Source organism: Pristiophorus japonicus, unplaced genomic scaffold (genome assembly GCF_044704955.1).
Source record: "Pristiophorus japonicus isolate sPriJap1 unplaced genomic scaffold, sPriJap1.hap1 HAP1_SCAFFOLD_504, whole genome shotgun sequence".
NCBI lineage: Eukaryota > Metazoa > Chordata > Chondrichthyes > Pristiophoridae > Pristiophorus > Pristiophorus japonicus.
Window position 1 is genome coordinate 372,280 of NW_027254410.1, and position 17,853 is coordinate 390,132.

The window sequence follows — 17,853 nt, forward strand, 5'->3', positions numbered from 1 at the left end:
CCGTGGTTTACGGAGGGTCCTTCTCAGGGCTTGGGTTACTGGGGGTGCGTCCGAATCCCAAATGATGGGTGGGATAGCCCCTCCAGTACTGCAATTCACAGTCCCGAAAGGCACGGTTTCTGAGCCTGCCACATTCCCTGTGGGCCCTCCACCGTTGGGGGCGGCCAACGGAGGATCCCTGTCCTGAGGACAGTTCACACATCCCGGCTGCCCTCTGTGCTTGGCTGACCCTGGGTTGTACAGCTTGCACTGGTTGATGTGGAACCACTTAGTACAGCGGGGCAGCTTTATGGCATCGACCATCGGGCTTGCCTTGTCGACAAGGCTGTATGGCCCCATATATAATGCTTCAAAAATCCCGACCCGAGCATGGTTCCTCACCATGACCTGGTCCCCTATCTCCCATTCGTGGTGTTTGCTGGGTTCTAGCAGCAATTGGTTACTATGATGCTGTCTGCACATGTTACAAGCAGCCTGCCAGTGAATCTGTTCGAGGTGTTCAAACAGGTTCCTGACAAACCAGTCCCAGTTCACCTCTCTGAATTGACCTTCTGTGAGCACCGGGGCAAGGACATGGGTGGGGGTCCGCATGATCCAGCCAGTCATGAGCTCGTATGGGGAATACCCGGTGCTCTTTAACTGGCTGGCTCGGATCCCCATTAGGACCAACGGTAAGACCTCCACCTACTTTTGGGGTGAGTCTCCTGTCTCCTTCCGCAACCTTTCTTTAATGGTGTAGTTTAAAAGCTCCACATTACCCGATGACTGTGGATTGTGGGCAATGTGCCATTTCCCCTCAATGCCGAGCACCTTAAGGGTTGCCTGCATTACCTGCCCGGTGAAATGGCACCCCTGGTCCGACTCCACATACTGTGGGAGTCCCCACCGGGAGAACACTTCCCTCACTAGAATCTTAGCTGTCCCTAGTGCGGTGGCTGTTCGGCAGGGCAAGGCTTCAACCCATTTTGAGAACACGTCCACCAGGGCTAGGCAGTATTTGTAGCCTCCCTGGGCGGTGGGTAGGGGCCCGATTTAGTCAATTTGGATTGACTGCCATGGTCCCTCTACCCTCCTGACGTGTCCTAGAGACTCCTTCCTTTTCTGGGGGTCAGGGTTGTTCGCAGCACACACCAGGCAGTTCGCACAGAACCCACGGACATCCTCCCTGAGTCCCGGCCACCATCCTGCCTGTTCCACCCGTTGCCAGGTGGTCTCAGGCCCGGGGTGTCCCGCTCCTGGACCCTCATGGGCCAGTTTTAGGAATTCCCCCTCGTGCTGCTGTGGCACGACCCATTGTCCCTCTTTAAACAGCATGCCTTCCTTAACGGTAATGGCTGCTGTGCCGTACGGACCTTCTACTCTCTCTCCTCTAGCTAGCGCGTTCAGGACAGCTTTCGGGACCGGGTCCTGTTGCTGAACTGTTTTTAAGTCCAGGGCCAAAGCTATCCCTGTACTCCCTGCTGCCCTGTTCTTATTCTTGACCGCTGCTATGCGGCCAGTGTCATAGGGGTCACAGAACTTTACCGTGCGGGCACTTTCTTTGGCCAGTTTGTCAGCCTGTTGGTTTCCCTCTGCACGGGGTTCGGTTTTTGAATGGTTCTTCACCTTATGTATGTAGACCTTTCCTTCTTCCCTCACCGCTGTCATGATTTTCTCCAGCAGGGGCTTGATTGCCAGGGGTCTCCCGTCAGCGGACGTGTAACCGCGACGGGACCATATAGCCAGGTACTCTGTACACGAATTGCAGGTGAACATACTGTCCGAGCAAATCGTGTATGGGATAGGGAATTCCTCGGGGTGGGACACCACGTACATTACGGCGGACAGTTCAGCATGCTGGGCGCACATGATGCGGCGGAGCTTGATTACCCTGGCAATACCTGACCTTGGGTCATCGGCTTCGCACTCAGTGAGTCGTTTGCCAGCAGATACCATGCTGGACCCGTCCACGTAGATGTCCCGGCGTGCAGGGTGTAACCCAGCCCGAAGGCAAATGTTCACCTCCCATACCCCTTCTATGGAGCACCTGTGGGCTTTCCCTGGGTAGATTAGGTTGGCTGCGAGCCTTGGCTCATGGGGGCCTTCTACTCTGAGGTCCATCTGGGAGTGGAGCAGGGTCCAGCGAGCAATGCGGGCAGTGCTCACCGTCCCGTCCTTAATCATCCCATCTAGGAGCATCTGAATAGGTGTGTGATGGGTTAGGAGTGTTAGAGGAGACCCTCCCGTGAAGATCAATGATATTTTCACTGCCCAATGTGTGGCTTGGAGGTGTCTCTCACAGTTGGAGTACCCCTTCTCCACATCTGTGAGGATCCTGGAGGAGTAAACCACCGGTCTAAGCTGGCCGTTCCGCTCTTGAAGCAGCACTGAGCTCAAACTGTCCCCGCTGGCTGCCACCTCCAGGAAAAACTCCTTTCCTACATCTATCGCTCCTGAGGCTGGTGCGGTCTGCAAGTCCTTCTTGAGCTGATTAAATGCTGCCTCGCAACCCTCATCCCAGTCCCACTCTACCCCCTTGTGTAGGAGCCTGAGCAGAGGGGCTGCGGTGGCTGCATAATCCTCAATGAAGTCTCTGCAGTACCCAGTGAGCCCGAGAAAGGATCTTACCCCTGTCACTGTGTTGGGGGCTGGTAACTCCTTACTGCCTCCCTTCTAGCCTTGTCTATGGCCCTTTCCCCAGCGCGCACAGTCAGCCCCAGGAATTTGACTTCCTTCTGGCCGATCTGTGCCTTATTCGGGTTTACTTTAAACTCTTCTTCTTTTAGCAGCTCCAGCAGCTCAGCCAGCAGTGGGCCATGCTCCTCCCCGTGATCGGTGAACAGGAGCAGGTCATCCACATACTAACCAACTGCTGGGGTCTGCTAAAACCCTTTAAACAGTTCGCCATGCATTGGTGAAAAATGCTGGGCTGTTGTGGAAGCCTTCGGGAAGACAGTTCCACGTGTATTGTTGGCCCTTTAAGGTAAAGGCGAACTTGTACTGGTCCTCCCGATTTAAAAGAATGGACCAGAAACCATTTGAAATGTCCAACACCGTGAAAGTGGTCGCGGATGCTGGAATACGCCCTCTGAGGTCCGCTACGGCTGCTACAGTGTGTGCACAGGCAGGGGCATTCTTATTTAGCACTCGATATTTCACGGTGGCCCTCCATGATTTGTCCGGTTTCTTAACCGGCCACAGTGGAGAGTTCACATGGGTTGCTATCGGTCTTAACACCCCTTGCTCTACCAGTGATCCCAGCGCCGTTGTCAGGACTACCTCTGCCTCCCTGGGGATGTTATATTGCTTTTGTGGTTGGGTCATGTGGTCCCCTTCTATACTAACTTCCACCCCCGTTACCCTGCCACAGTCATGTTTGTGGGTGGCGAATGCTGCAAGGTGTGCCGGTACATATGCCTGGTACTCCACTGGGGTGTTACTGACCAGTAATTCCAAGTCATAACCCTCCTTTGGCTTCACGGTACACAACGTTCCCTTGGCCTCTTTTTCTGGGATCACCGCCACCTCACCTTCCCTGTCTCTCCCTGTGGCTCCCCATCGACAGTGGTTCCTCAGATCCAAAAGGATCTAGTGGCTAATGATAAAATCAGCCCCCAGGATACATTTTCCCTCCTGCTCCCATTTCATCAGGACACACTTCCATTTGGTTTTGAGTGTCCCTAACTGAATGGTGAGCGGGATGGGAAACGAACCAGTTTGCTCGTTGCCTGTGAACCCCACTAGATTGTACGGGACCCCGTTCGATAGAGGTGAGGTAGCTGGGTTATCTGCATGTACAAGGGTGCAGGAAGCACCAGTATCTAGCCGGTAGGTCCCGTTCACTTTCCCCACCTCCATTTTAACGCACGGTCTCTTCCAGGCATCGTACTCTAGGGAACACAGGTACACAGGCTGCGCTGGCTCTAGTCATACACATGGGTGGGTTGGAGCAGAGGGATTTACCGTACCGGCCACTGTACCGGTTGCGGTAGCTACTGCTCCCAGTCCATTTACAAGTGTCTGTAGGGTGGCTACGAGTGTCTCATATGAGTCGGGTGTTCCTGCCCCGGCCTTAAGGGCTGGGGCTGAAGTGACCTTTCCCTTAGTCTCATTCCATGGGTTCCTACAGTCCTTCCTCCAGTGCCCACTTTTCCCACACCCAAAACATTCACCCCCTTTGTGGGGAGGGTTCCCACCTTCCTGATGCCACTCTCTCTTGCCTTGGCTGGGTTTAATCTGATGGACCTTCCCGTTCCGGTAAGCCAGGGTCAACTGTCCGACCACTGTCTCCTCGGTGGTTCTGGATTTCTTGGATCGAACCAGACCTGGGCTTTTGCCTTTACTCCAGGTAAGCTGTTTGCCACCAGGCTGCGGAGCCAGTGAGCCAGCTCGTTAGGGGCCAGGTGGGCCCGGTCAAGAACCCCACTACAGGCCCTTTCGTACACCGGCCACAACCTGTCGGCGAAAGCCTGTGGAGTCTCCCCATGGAGCTGTACTGTCTTCTCCACTCGGGAGAAAGGACTCCCGTCGTTCATACCCATGGCCTCTAGAACCTCCTCCTTAACCGGAGGGTACGTGTTTCGCCCCTTTGTGCTGTCTGCAGAGAGGGAATGGCACAGCTTGGTGTCTAGTGAGAGGAGCAACAGCTTAGCCTGCTCTGAATCATTGCACCCGTTAATATCCCCTGTGTGTTCCACTTCCAGGAAGTGTACCGAGGGATCGCCCTGTTGGGTGAGCTTACTTAGGTGGCCTATCATAGCGCTCAGTTTTTGGGTGTCATGGGGCCTATGAAATTGCTTACTAGGGGTCCTGCTGCCCCATTTGCACCAGGTGGGCCAAACGTCTGCTGCCGGACCGAGTGCATTGGCCCTGGTTCCAGCCCTCCTTGTATTGGCTTGCCTGCTTCCCCCTGCTACCAAACCGATTTAAAACTCGGGGCCGCCGGTGTTGGTAGTTCGCAATCGTTACCTGCCCTGCACTCTGGTTGACACCCCCGCTGCTCTGGGCTGTTCCCGGGAGCTGCAGGCGGTGACTGCGTGGTTTCTCCTTGCTCTACCAGGTATTCCTGGGCTAAACCCGGGTTTATCAGGCACACCATGCCTTTAGCCAGAGATAGAGCAAGGTTCAAGCCTTGGATTAGCTGCTGGCGAGGGCCATGGTCACCAGCCTCAAATTCCCTGGTACTGGCTACCTTATAGGCTACCTGAATGTCTTTCACCCTCTCCCCATAATCTTTAACTTGCTTGGCGAGGCAGGAATTATATTCCCGCAATGCAAGTTCGCTATTCTTGGCTTCAATAATCTGACACTGTAAAAGGTCCAGTTGGGTTTTGTGCCTTTCTTTAGTGAGCTCTCTACTTTCCTTTCACTGTCCCACCTCAGTCCACAGCCTTTCCCCGACTGTGTCCCTTGCACTGGACCTCTCTTCTGCCTGCCTCAATACTCCCTTTAATTTCTCATTCTCCTCATCTCGAAGCCGGATCTGTCGCTGAAGGCAAATTAGCCAAATGGCCTTCTCTATTGACTTTTTATGGTCCTTGCTCTCAGTCCATTGAGCTGCAGCATCTTCTGGACGCTCAACATACAATAGATCGAGTACCCACTCCTTAGCCACATTTACCCTCTAAAACACATACGAGGAAATTCCCTCTTCCTTTATGCTTCTTTTCATGAAACCACTCTCTCTCTTATCACGTCCCTTGCCCCAGAGGCCCTTGGTGGTCACCATTATGTAAGGGGTGGTTTTCGGAGGGCCAGCTTTCCCTTCTGACCTTAAATGAATCGCTCCCACACCCTTGGTTCTAGACACTTGAATTATAAAGGGGCTGTGACAGACTTGGGCAAACAATCGGTTTCAAGGTAGGAAGCAGGTATGGCTTTATTGTGTTTAAAAGGAAGTAAAAGGCACATCTTTAATAACACACACAGAATAGTAATAGCAATAGACACTAAGGGGTAGAACACGTTGAATAAATTGTCAACATACAGCCTATGGGGAAAGGAATACAGCTTAAACTCTAAATGGCGTAAAGAGGAGAATGCAGATACATTTACACGAGTTATCCTAGCCTCCCCCGCTCTCAATTCCCCTGACTAACTAAGTTATAGCTCTGGTGGTTCAGGAGCTATGCTCACCAATCGCTTTTGACAGTTGCCGGTGAATCGCGGTTTCGGGGTTCACTGCACTTGGCCTTCTAGGCGAGCCATATCCCGGACGGAGGAGAGCACTTCGGACTGCGTAGTCTTCAGTTGGGGTGATGCGGAAAGTTGCGTTTTGGATGTATGGAGTAAGTACCCACTTTCTTTGGTTAGGAATAGTTTTAGTTAGTCCTTTTTGGTAATTTCTCACCCGTTGGTCGTTCAGAAGTAGATTGTAGAGTGGAAATAAATGTCGATTCTTCGGTTTTTGCTGAGTTGGTTTCGGTTGGTCGTTTCGCTGGTTGTGGTGGCCCGGGTTGTCAATTTGTTTGCTGAAAACCTTCCGTTTCGTGGGCCTCGTGCTGTTTGCATGCTCGGTCGGTCCTTGATGTTTTCTTGCAGTTTTCTCCACTACTCCATTTCTTCACTCCCCACCTCCGGCTGCTTGTGTTCTTTTCCTTGAAAAACTGGGAATAGATATATCCCAAAAAGGCTTCCTTATCTCCCACCAAATCTGGCCCAGCTCTTTGTTTCAAGGGAGCTGCTCATTAGTTTTGAGCTCTCTTCTTTGTCAGAATTTGTCGGGCTTGTTCAGCAGTAATTTGATTGAGTTGTGTCGTTTAGATAATGGTTGGTAATTTGATTATCTCTTAGAGGGTGAATTGGCGTTGCATGGTACCCCCAGACAGTCTGGGATCCTTAATACACGAATTTGCTTCACAGAGGTTAGCCCCATGTCATTTATTCGGTAACTCTTTTTTCGCAGCCAAAATGTTGTAGAATCTTAAAATTGATATGCTGCTTCCCAGAGATGTTTAGGGGATCTCAGGCTTCTGTAATTTAGGTACAAATTAAATTCTCTTTCTTATGAGTTAAAACACTGTGGGGGCTCCATGAATGCATCCCCTTTTATCCCCTGCAGGCCTAGTCTTCCTCTTTAAACTCATTTGTGTCCTGAAGTTTGTCCTTCCATTTTAAAAGTCCAGAAAGGGATTCTTCTCCTCTGCAGGGGAACAGGTACAAGGAATCTTTGCGAAATATTGGTAAATTCTACATCTCCAAAGCAAGTAAAGCAGTATTAAACATGGAAACCAAATCTGCACGCAGTATTCCAGGTCTTGCCTTACCAATCTCCTTTATAACTGCAACAATACTTCTCTGCTTTTCTACTCCATCCCCTTTGCAATAAAGGCCAAGATTCCATTGGCCTTCTGATCAATTGATGTACCTGCATACTAACCTTTTGTGTTTCATGCACAAGTACCCGCAGGTCCCGCTGTTACTGCAGCACTGTGCAATTTTCTCCATTTAAATAATAACTTGTCTTTGATTTTTTCTGCCAAAGTTGCACTTTCCAACATTATACTCCATCTGCCAAATTTTTGCCCACTCACTAAGCCAGGCTATGTTGTTTTGCAGGTTTGTTGCGTCCTCCTCACACATTGCTTTTCCTCCAATCTTTGACTACGTTACACTCGGTCCCTTCTTCCAAGTCGTTAATATAGATTATAAATAGTTGGGGTCCCAACACTGATCCCTGCAGCACCCCACTAGTTACTTTTTACCAACCAGAGAATGAACCATTTATTCCGACTCTGTTAGTTAGCCAATCCTCTATCCATGCTAATATATTACCCCCAACCCCGTGAACTTTTGTCTTGTGCAGTATTCTTTAGTGGCACCTTGTCAAAATGCCTTCTGGAAGTCCAAATACATCACATCCCCAGTTTTGGTCTCTTAATCTGAGGAAGGATGTTCTTGCTATTGAGGGAGTGCGGCGAAGGTTCACCAGACTTATTCACGGGATGGCAGGACTGACATTTGAGGAGAGACTGGATCGACTGGGCCTGCATTCACTGGAGTTTAGAAGAATGAGAGGGGATGTCATAGAAACATATAAAATTCTGATGGTACTGGGCAGGTTAGAGGCAGGAAGAATGTTCCCGATATTTGGGGAAGTCCAGAACTAGGGGTCAGAGTCTAAGGGATAAGGGGGAAGCCATTTAGGACCGAGATGTGGAGAAATTTCTTCACTCAGAGAGTTGTTAACCTGTGGAATTCTTTGCCACAGAGAGTTGTTGATGCCAGTTTGTTAGATATATTCAAGAGGGAGTTAGATGTGGCCCTTAAGGCTAAAATGATCACGAGGTATGGATAGAAAGCAAGAAAGGGGTACTGAGCTGAATGATCAGCCATGATCTTATTGAATGGTGGTGCAAAACTGATACACAATATTCCAGGTGACGCCTCACCAAGGCCCTTTAATTCTGCAGTAAGACCTCCCTGCTCCAATACTCAAATTCCCCAGCTATGAAGGCCAACATGCCATGTGTCTTCTTCACCGCCTGCTGTACCTGCATGCCAACTTTCAATGATTGATGTACCATGACACCCAGGTCACGTTGCACCTCCCCTTTTCCTAATCTGTCACCATTCAGATAATATTCTGCCTTCTACGTATCTATGTTTCTATGTCCTGCTACTGCTTTTTTAATAATGGACGCCAACATTTTCCCAACCACAGACGTTAGGCTAACTGGTCTATAGTTTCCTGCTTTTTGTCTTCCTCCTTTTTTAAATAGGGGCATTAAATTTTCAGTTTTCCAATCTGCTGGGTCCTCCCCAGAATCCAGGCAGTGCATGTCCACAGATCCCTGAAAGTAGCAGGCCAGGTCGATAAGGTGGTTAAGAAGGAATATGGAATGCTTGCCTTTATTATCCGAGGAATAGAATACAAGAGATGTGGTCGGTGGGGCTGGTTTGGCCACTGCTGGAGTACTGCGTGCAGTTCTGGTCGCCATATTACAGGAAGGACATGATTGCACTGAAGAGGATACAGAGGAGATTTACGAGTCTGTTGCCGGGAGTGGAGAATCTTAGCGATGAGGACAGATTGGATAGGCTGGATTTGTTTTCCATGGAACAGAGCCTGAGGGGAGACTTCATTGAGGTGTATAAAATTATGAGGGGCCTAGATATAGTGGATAGAAAGGGCCTATTTCCCTTAGCAGAGGGGTCATCAACAAGGAGGCAAAAATTTAAAGTAATTGGTAGAATGTTTAGAGGGGAAATTTCTTCACGCAGAGGGTTGTGGGGGTCTGGAACTCACTGCCTGAAAGGGTGGTAGAGGCAGAAACCCTCACCATATTTTAAAAGTGCTTGGATGTGCACCTGAAGTGCCGTAACCTGCAGGGTTATGGACCTAGAGCTGGAAAGTGGGATTAGGCTGGATAGCCTCTTGTTGGCCGACGCGGACACGATGGGCCGAAATGGCCTCCTTCCGTGCTGTAAACTTCTATGATTCTATGATCTCCTTCACAAAGAGTTGAGGTGCGTGTGAGGTGACTTGGGCACATCTTTCCTCACGTAACAGCATTTCAAAGGCAACTCAACGACTGTAAAGCACTTTGGGGCATCATGAGTTCCTGACAGACGCTGCAGAAATCCAAGTCCTTCTTTGCAAAATTCGATGCAAATTCAAAATTCGCGGCAAAATGAGGGCTCGTCCGCGATTTGAACCCGGCACCTCTCGCATATTTCAAATAACAACCCCGAAGCGAGAATCATACCTCTAGACCAACAAGCCAACTATGTAGTTTATTTAGAGATAAGGTGTAACCATTATTAAGCATTTTTAGTTTGTTGCTATTCCTGATTGGAGGAGCACATGAGACGGAATCAGTGACTTTGTCTTTTTGACATGTCTTCTGAAGTGCCGCACGGTCCCACTCCTGCAGTCAATGAGCTGTCGGGACGTTAATGTATCCATCATCATCATCATCATAGGCGGTCCCTCGAAACGAGGATGACTTGCTTCCACACCAAAAAAGGATGAGTTCATGGTAGTATGGTGTTGCTCCTCCCTGTACGATCCCCAAGTTTGGCCAGGGAGCGTACAGCCCCTTTGGTGCCTGACCTGATGGCCTCTGCATTTCACTCAACAAGTGAGACACCATAAGTAAAGAATAATCGCGAGTTGACAGACAACCAAAAGTGGGAAGCTATTCTGATCCCGGCAGGAACTTCTATATTTCTGAAAATGTCCCACCAAGGTGGAATTGTGATCTCGAGAATCGTTCTCCCGATCTCAATTGTTTTCTGTTCTCGAGAATCGAAATGTTTTTGTGAGATTACTACAGCTGCTAGCAGAGCAGTAAGTTGTTCGGATAGTGGGGGAATTTCATCGCCAAATGTACAACATAATCCTGCAGGTTTGTGATGTTTTCTCTCATAGTGAGGTGAACAGTGGAGGGTTCAGGAATGGGGACAATCCTTTCCTGGGACACTTGAACTTCTGCCTCGGGTTTAAAGCAAAAACTGCTGTCACTGACCGGACACCAGAGTGACCATGTTGGTAGTGGGGCGCACTGGTGGTGACACTATATGTCCCACCCCCGATGTATGCTCCCTGTGGAGGGACATGGTTTTGTGCCATTACCTCCATGGTACAGTTGATAGACTGTGCACCAGCAGCTTTAAACCCACACTGTGGTTTAGAATAGGTGTTCAAGTGCTGGGGACACAGTATTATGTGTGCACCCGGAGAGGTCAGTACCCGTCACAGCGTGTTCCCACTTTATGACATCGGGTGGGACTGCTGTGAAATGAACATGTGCACCTCCTTGAATGACTCCAATGTTCTCCACCCTGTATACAGTGTGGGAAGGGCTGTCCCACCCATGACCGACATCCTTAGTACTATCCCCATGATGGTGTGATTAGAACATCGCGATCGACTGGGACAGGGTAAGTTTCAGAAGCTAGGCCGAGCTGGCACATGCTTCGCGAGTTACTGTACGGGTGGAGGGCTGCAAGGTGCTTGTTACTGATCCAGGAGGGGACTAAACCTTGTTTTAAATCCTCCAGGTTGTTGCGGCCCTCGCCCAACAACCATGCCCCGTACAGCGCACACACCTCGTTCTGTGCAACCTGGTCAGAAGCATTCCTATCCTCCCGTATGAGTGCATTCCCTGTCTGTGCATGTTTTTCCAGATCAGCCATGATTTCCTGTCAATGGATCATCATAGCCTGGTCCTCGTGTAGCTCTGAGCCTTCTCCTGTGTTTTCTTCTTTCATGATGTTTCTCAGTTGGTTCTTTAGACCATTTATCTGCATGTGTAGTTCTATATCGTCCAGGCTATTTATCACAGAGGATCCTGCATGATATGCAGTTAAAATGTCGTTCAAGGTGCCCCTTCTAGGTCTTCCCGTGCCCCTGGTGTCCCTAGCGTATAGGATGTATATATCTGTTTTGTCTACATTCTCAAATTCTAACTCATAAAAGTTCTTGAACATTTCTCTGAGTAGGGCCTGGTATAGCTGCTCTGTTTCCTTCGGGCACCAGTCAGGTATATGCACCTCGGTAAAGTTTAAAATAACTGAAGCTACTGCATAATGTAGCCCCTGGTATAACACCTTTTCGGTTGGTACCAATACTAATCTGTTCCCTGGTCACTTGCTGGTGGTCGGACACCTTTCTATTATTGTTCTCACTGACGGAGTCGTGGGCAGGGGTTTCTTAATGTGTGCTATAAGTTTGGTGGTGTTAATTGGGAGTGGGAAGTGTGGGACCACACACCTGTGTAGGCTGGAATCCCACCCCATCCCTTCCCCCTCATCTTGCCATTGCCTGGCAAAGGCGATTGATATGCCTGCAGGACAGATCTCCTCTGACCACCACATGAAGACGTAAATTCCCTGTTCAGACTCCCACCACTTGTTCTAACACACCTTCACTCCTCCCCATGTCCCCGTGATGGTACGGTACGTGTCTTCCCGAGTCTTTCCCAGTCAGAGGGCTGATCCCCCACATCCTTGCTCAGCTTCCTGAGCCAGCACCATCTACCCAGGGGAATCTTTCCTTTACAAGTCAAACATACACGTTTTCCCTCCGTGACACTGACCCACGCAGCAACGACCCGTATCCTGGGGCATGGAACGGAGGCCTCCCCAGGGGTAACCCTTCCTGGCTGGAGTAGTGGGTGGAATGAGACCCCATCCACCCTGGCCACCTTCCCTCGTGGGCGTACACGGCGAGCTCTTCCACACCCGGGGTGCCACCCCCTGCAGTCACGATCGGTGCTCTCTCTCCTGAGACCATAAATGGAGGATTCTTCCACGTCTCCTCAGCTGTCACTGCTCATCCTTATCAGGGAGAGCAGGAACAGGACCCTGTTCATGTTGTTATCGATCTTGTAGTGCCTCTTTTACTGCCGACAAGGTGGGGTCTTTTCCTTTCCCCAATACATATGTCACTATTTAGTCACCGGCTGTCGGCTGAAACTCTTAACTTCTATATTCATATAAACATCCTTATCATATTCTACTCGTTTCACACCTTCCATACGTGTGGTTTCTTTTCGGTTGTGGTGCCCTGAAATCATTACACGCATAATCTACACTACGCTAGATTCTTACTAAACATACCTTAATACATATCGTATTATTTATGTACATCTGCCACCCATCTCCGGGTGGCCAGGTTAATTCCTGTCCTTCTCTTTTCATCTCTGGCCTCTGGGTTTCCAGCGGGGCCGGTAGTAGGTCGGACTGTACCGCAGGACCTGGAGTGTCCTGACCGGAGGTGGGTCTGAGTCCCACACTATTGGGGGAATGTCCCCTCCGGTGATACAGCACACTGCTCCTTTGGGGGTGGCTGCCTGGTTCATTTTTTCCCCTGGGGGTTCTGCCTGGTTGAGGGCCGTGTGGTGGGGACCCCCAATTAGTGGCTGGTCCACCACTATCTCATCTGGGGCTCCCTCGTCGCCCGAGGCGACCGGCTGGGTGTCCCTGCTCGCAGGCTGGTCCCTGATCTTAGGTACCCCTTCACGGCAGGTCCCTCTCCCGGGGCTGAACCACTTAAATTGGGGCGCTGGTGACCACGGTGCCTTAGGCCGTGGCGTGCGGAGAGTCCTTCTCAGGGTTTTAACCCCTGGGGGTGCGTCCAAGTCCCAAATGATTGGGGGGATAGCTCCTCCAGTAATTCAGTCCACCGCCCCTCTGGGTACAGTCTGTGGGTCTGCCATGTCCCCTGTGGGATTTCCACAGTCGGGGGCTGCTGGCTGAGGGTCCCTGCCTTTAACACAGTTCCCTGTTCCTGGCTAAACCTTACGTTTCGCTGCTGTCCCGGGGTTGAAAAGTTTGCAGTGGTTTATGTGGAACCACTTTGTACGGCGAGGCATTTTCACGGCACAGATCATGGGGCTTGCCTTGTCGACAATGTGGTACGGCCCCATGTACAGTGCTCCATAAACCCCTACTCGAGCGTAGTTCCTTACCATAACCTGGTCCCCTATCTCCCATTCGTGATGTTCGCGGGGATCTAACAGCAGTCAGTTGCTCCGATGCTGTTTTCCCATATTGTCAGCAGCCTGCCAGTGAATCTGTTTAATGTGTTCAAACAGGTTCCTGACAAAGCTGTCCCGGCTCGCTTCCCTAAGCTGACCTTCCGTGAGTACCGGGCACTAATACGTGGGTGGGGGTTCACCTGGCTCTGCCGGTCATGAGCTCATACGGGGAGTACCCCGTGATCTTTGACTGGCTGGCCCTTTTCCCTATGAGGACCAGTTGTCGGACCTCTGCCCAACTCTTGGGTGAGTCCCCTGTCTCTTTTCGCAGTCTTTCTTTGATGTTGCGGTTTAAATGCTCCATGGGCCCGGATGACTGCAGGTTGTGGGCGACATGCCATTTCTCTTTGATGCTGAGAACCTTAATGGTCTCCTGCATCACCTGCCTGGTGAAGTGGCTCCCCTGGTCGGAATCCACGTACTGGGGTAGTCCCCATTGGGAAAACACCTCCCTGACCAGGATCCTGGCTGTTCCCAGGGCAGTGGCTGTTCGGCATGGGAAGGCTTCCACCCATTTGGTGAATATATCCACCAACACTAGACAGTACTGGTAACCTTCCTGGGCGGTGGGTCGAGGCCCAATGTAATCGACCTGGATCGACTGCCAGGATCCCTCTACCCTCCTGATATGTCCCATAGACACCTTCCTTTACTGGGGGTCGTGGTTGTTGGCAGCGCACACCAGACAGCTGGCACAGAACTCGCGGACGTCTTCCCTGAGTCCTGGCCAACACCCTGCCTGTACCACCCATTGCCAAGTGGTCTCAGGTCCAGGATGTCCTGCTCCTGGACCCTCGTGGGCCAGCTGGAGGAATTCTCTCCGCTGTTGTTGGGGTACTACCCATTGCTCCCCCCTGAACAGCATTCCTTCTGTACGGGCCGTCTACCCTTTCCCCTTTTTCTAGCGTGTTCAGGACAGTTTTAGGGACGGGGTCTTGGATCTGAACCGTTTTTAGGTCCGGGGACAATGCTACCCCTACCCTCCCTGTCATCCCAATCCTGCCCCTGACTGCTGCGATGGGGCCTGGGTTGTACGGATCCTAGAGCTTGCCCGTGCGCGCACCTTGCTTGGCCAACATGTCAGCCTGCTGGTTTCCCTCGCTACGGGGTTCAGTGGTGGAATGTGCCTTCACTTTATGTATATAGATCTTCCCTTACTCCCCCACGGCTGTCATGATCTTTTCCAGTCGGGGCTTAATTGCCAGGGGTCTCCCGTCTGCAGATGTGTATCCGCGACGGGACCAGATAGCCAAGTACTCCAGGCACGAATTGCATGTGAACATACTGTCCGAGAAAATCGTGTGTCGGGTGGGGAATTCTTCGGGGTGTGTGACTACATACACCACCGCAGACAGTTCAGCGTGCTGGGCACTCATCGTACTGGGGAGTTTAATCACCAGGGCAATGCCTGCCTCTGGGTCATAAACTCCACAGCCTGTGAGTCGTTCACCTGCAATTCCGTTCTTGAACCGTCCACAAAGATCTCTCGGCTTGTGGGATGTTACCCAGCCCGAAAACCTATGCTAATTTCCCATACCCCTTCTATGGAACACCGGTGGGCGGTCCCTGGATAGATCATGTTGGCTGCGAGTCTTGGCTCGCAGAGACTCTTACCCCTTAAGTCCATCTGGGAGAGGAGTAGGGTCCAGCGAGCAATGCGGGCACTGCTCTCTGTCCCGTCCTTGATCCTCCCGTCCAGGAGCATTTGGATGGGCGTATGGTAGGTAAGGAGTGTGATAGGGGATCCCCTGTGAAGATCAGTGATCTTTTCACAGCCCAGTGAGTGGCTAGGAGGTGCCTCTCAAAGTTGGAGTATCCCTTCTCCACATCCGTGAGTATCCTGGAGGAGTAGACCACTGGTCTCAGCCGGTCGTGCCGCTCTTGGAACAGTACTGCACACAGGCTGTCCCCACTGGCTGCTACCTCGAGGAAAACTCTTTTACCCCCAACAATAGCCCCGAGAGCTGGCACGGTCTGCAGGTCTTTCTTGAGTTGGATAAATGCTGCCTCGCAACCTTCGTCCCTTTCCCACTCCACTCCCTTGTGTAGGAGTCGGAGCAGAGGGGCTGCTGTGGCTGCACAATCCTCATTGAAGTCTCTGCTGTACCCGGTTAGCCCGAGAAAGATCTTACTCCTGTCACTGTGTCGGGAGCTGGTAACTTCTGCACTGCTTCCCTTCTGGCTTTGTCAATGGCCCTTTCCCCAGCGCGCACAGCCAGTCCCAGGAATTTTACTTCCTTCAGGCCGATCTGTGCGTTTGTGGGATTCACTTCAAACCCTTCTTCTTTCAGCAGCTCCAGCAGTTCAGCCAGCAGTGGGCCATGCTCCTCCCCCTCATCGGTGAACAGGAGCAGGTCATCCACCTACTGTACCAGCTGCTGGGGTCTGCTGAAGCTCTTTAAACAGTTGGCCGACATTGATGGAAAATACTGGGGCTGTTGTGGAAGCCCTGAAGGTATTGCTGTCCTTTAAAGGTAAAAGCAAACTTGTACTGACCTTCTCTTCTTAAAGGTATGGACAAGAACCCGTTGGAAATATCCAGCACCGTGAAGGTGGTTGCGGAGGCTGGGATACGTCCAATGAGGTCATCCAACGGCAGCAACCGTGGGTGCACAGGCGGGGATGTTACGGTTGAGTATTCGATAATCCACCGTGGCTCTCCAGGTGTTATCCCGTTTCTTAACCGGCCACAACGGAGAGTTCACATGGGTAGCTATTGGTCTCAATACCCCTGTTTCACTAAAGAACCCAAGGCTGTTTCCATGTCTGCCTCCGCCTCCCTGGGGAAGTTGTACTGTTTCTACGGTCGGGTCATAGGGTCACCATCTATGCTAACCTCAACCCCGTTTATCCTCCCACAGTCATGTTTGTGAGTGGCAAAAGCTGCAAGGTTTGACCTCACATACTCTTGGTACTCCATCGGAGTGTTACTGACCTGTGATTCAAGGTCGTAACACTCCTTGGCTTCATGGTACACACCTTCCCTTTTCCCCATTTTTCTGGGATAACCATCACATCACTCTCCTGTCCCATACATACTGACCCCGAAAGACAGTGGTTTCTTAAATCCACGAGGATCCCATGGCCTCGAATGAAGTCAGCCTCCAGGATCCCTCTCCCTTCCTGTTCCCACTTCATCAGGACACAAGTCCATTTGGTGTGGAGTGTTCCGAAACGAATAGAGAACGGAACGGAGAAAGAGCCAACCTTCTCGGTGCCTGTGAAACTCACCAAGTCCCAGGGGACCCCGCTAGACAGAGGTGAGGCGGCGGGGTTATTTACATAGACAAGGGTGCTTGATGCACCGGTATCCAGCAGGTCAGTCCCTTTCACCTTTTCCACCTCCATCTGAACGGTCGGTCTCCCCCACGCATCGAACTCGAGGGAACACAGGTGGACAGGCTGTGTCTGTTCTAGTCACTATTGTGGCTGGGATGGGGCAGATGAGATTTCGGTACCGGTGGCAGTGGCTACCCTCCCAGAGCCATCCAGCATTGTTCGCAGCTCAGTCAGAAATGTACAAACGGGTGGGGAGGGGCTGGCTTCTCAGTCTCGGTCTTTTGTGCAGGGGCAGGAGAACTCTTCCCTGCGCTACTCTTCCATGGGTCTGGAGAAGGGACTCCCGTCATTACAGCCCATGGCTTCTCGAATATCTTCCTGGACAGCAGCACATGTCCTCTGCCCCATTTTACTCTCGGCAGAGAGGAACCTGTACAGCTTGCTGTCCAGTGAGAGGAGGTGCATCTTTGCTATTTCGGCATCATCACACGCGTTAATATCCCCTGCCTGTTCCACTTCCATAAAGTGGACCGAGGTGTCCCCCTTTGGGGTGAGCTTTCCCAGGTGACTTATCATAGCCCTAAGCTGTTGGGTCGTGTGGGGAACCACAAACTGACTTTCCAGGGGACCCAAACCCCCAGCACCGGTGGGCGGGCCAAACGTTTGTTGCCGGACCGGGCACATTGGCCCTGGTTCTGGCCCTTCCTGTTCTGGCTCGCCTGCCCCTCCTCCCTGCTGCCAAGCCAAGCTGAAACTCGGTGCCACAGGTGGTGGTGGTCCGCTGTCCCTGTCCGCCCCACAACTCGTTCACCCCTCCTGCTGCCGAACCGCAATAGTCACCGGCACCACAGGTGGTGGTTGAACAGTTTCCTCCTTCTCTTCCAGGTTTACCCGGGCCGTACCCGGGTTTATTAGGAATACCTTGCCTTTTGCCTTGGACAGAGCAAGGGTTAAACTTTTGGTTTGTTGCTGGCAGGGACCGTGGTCTCCTGACTCAATAGTGCTGGCTATTTTATAAGCTGCTGTACGTCTCTTAACTTCTACTCCAACTCTTTTACTTGAAGGGTGAGGCGAGTGTTTTCCTCCCACAGTATCTTTTCATTATTCTTAG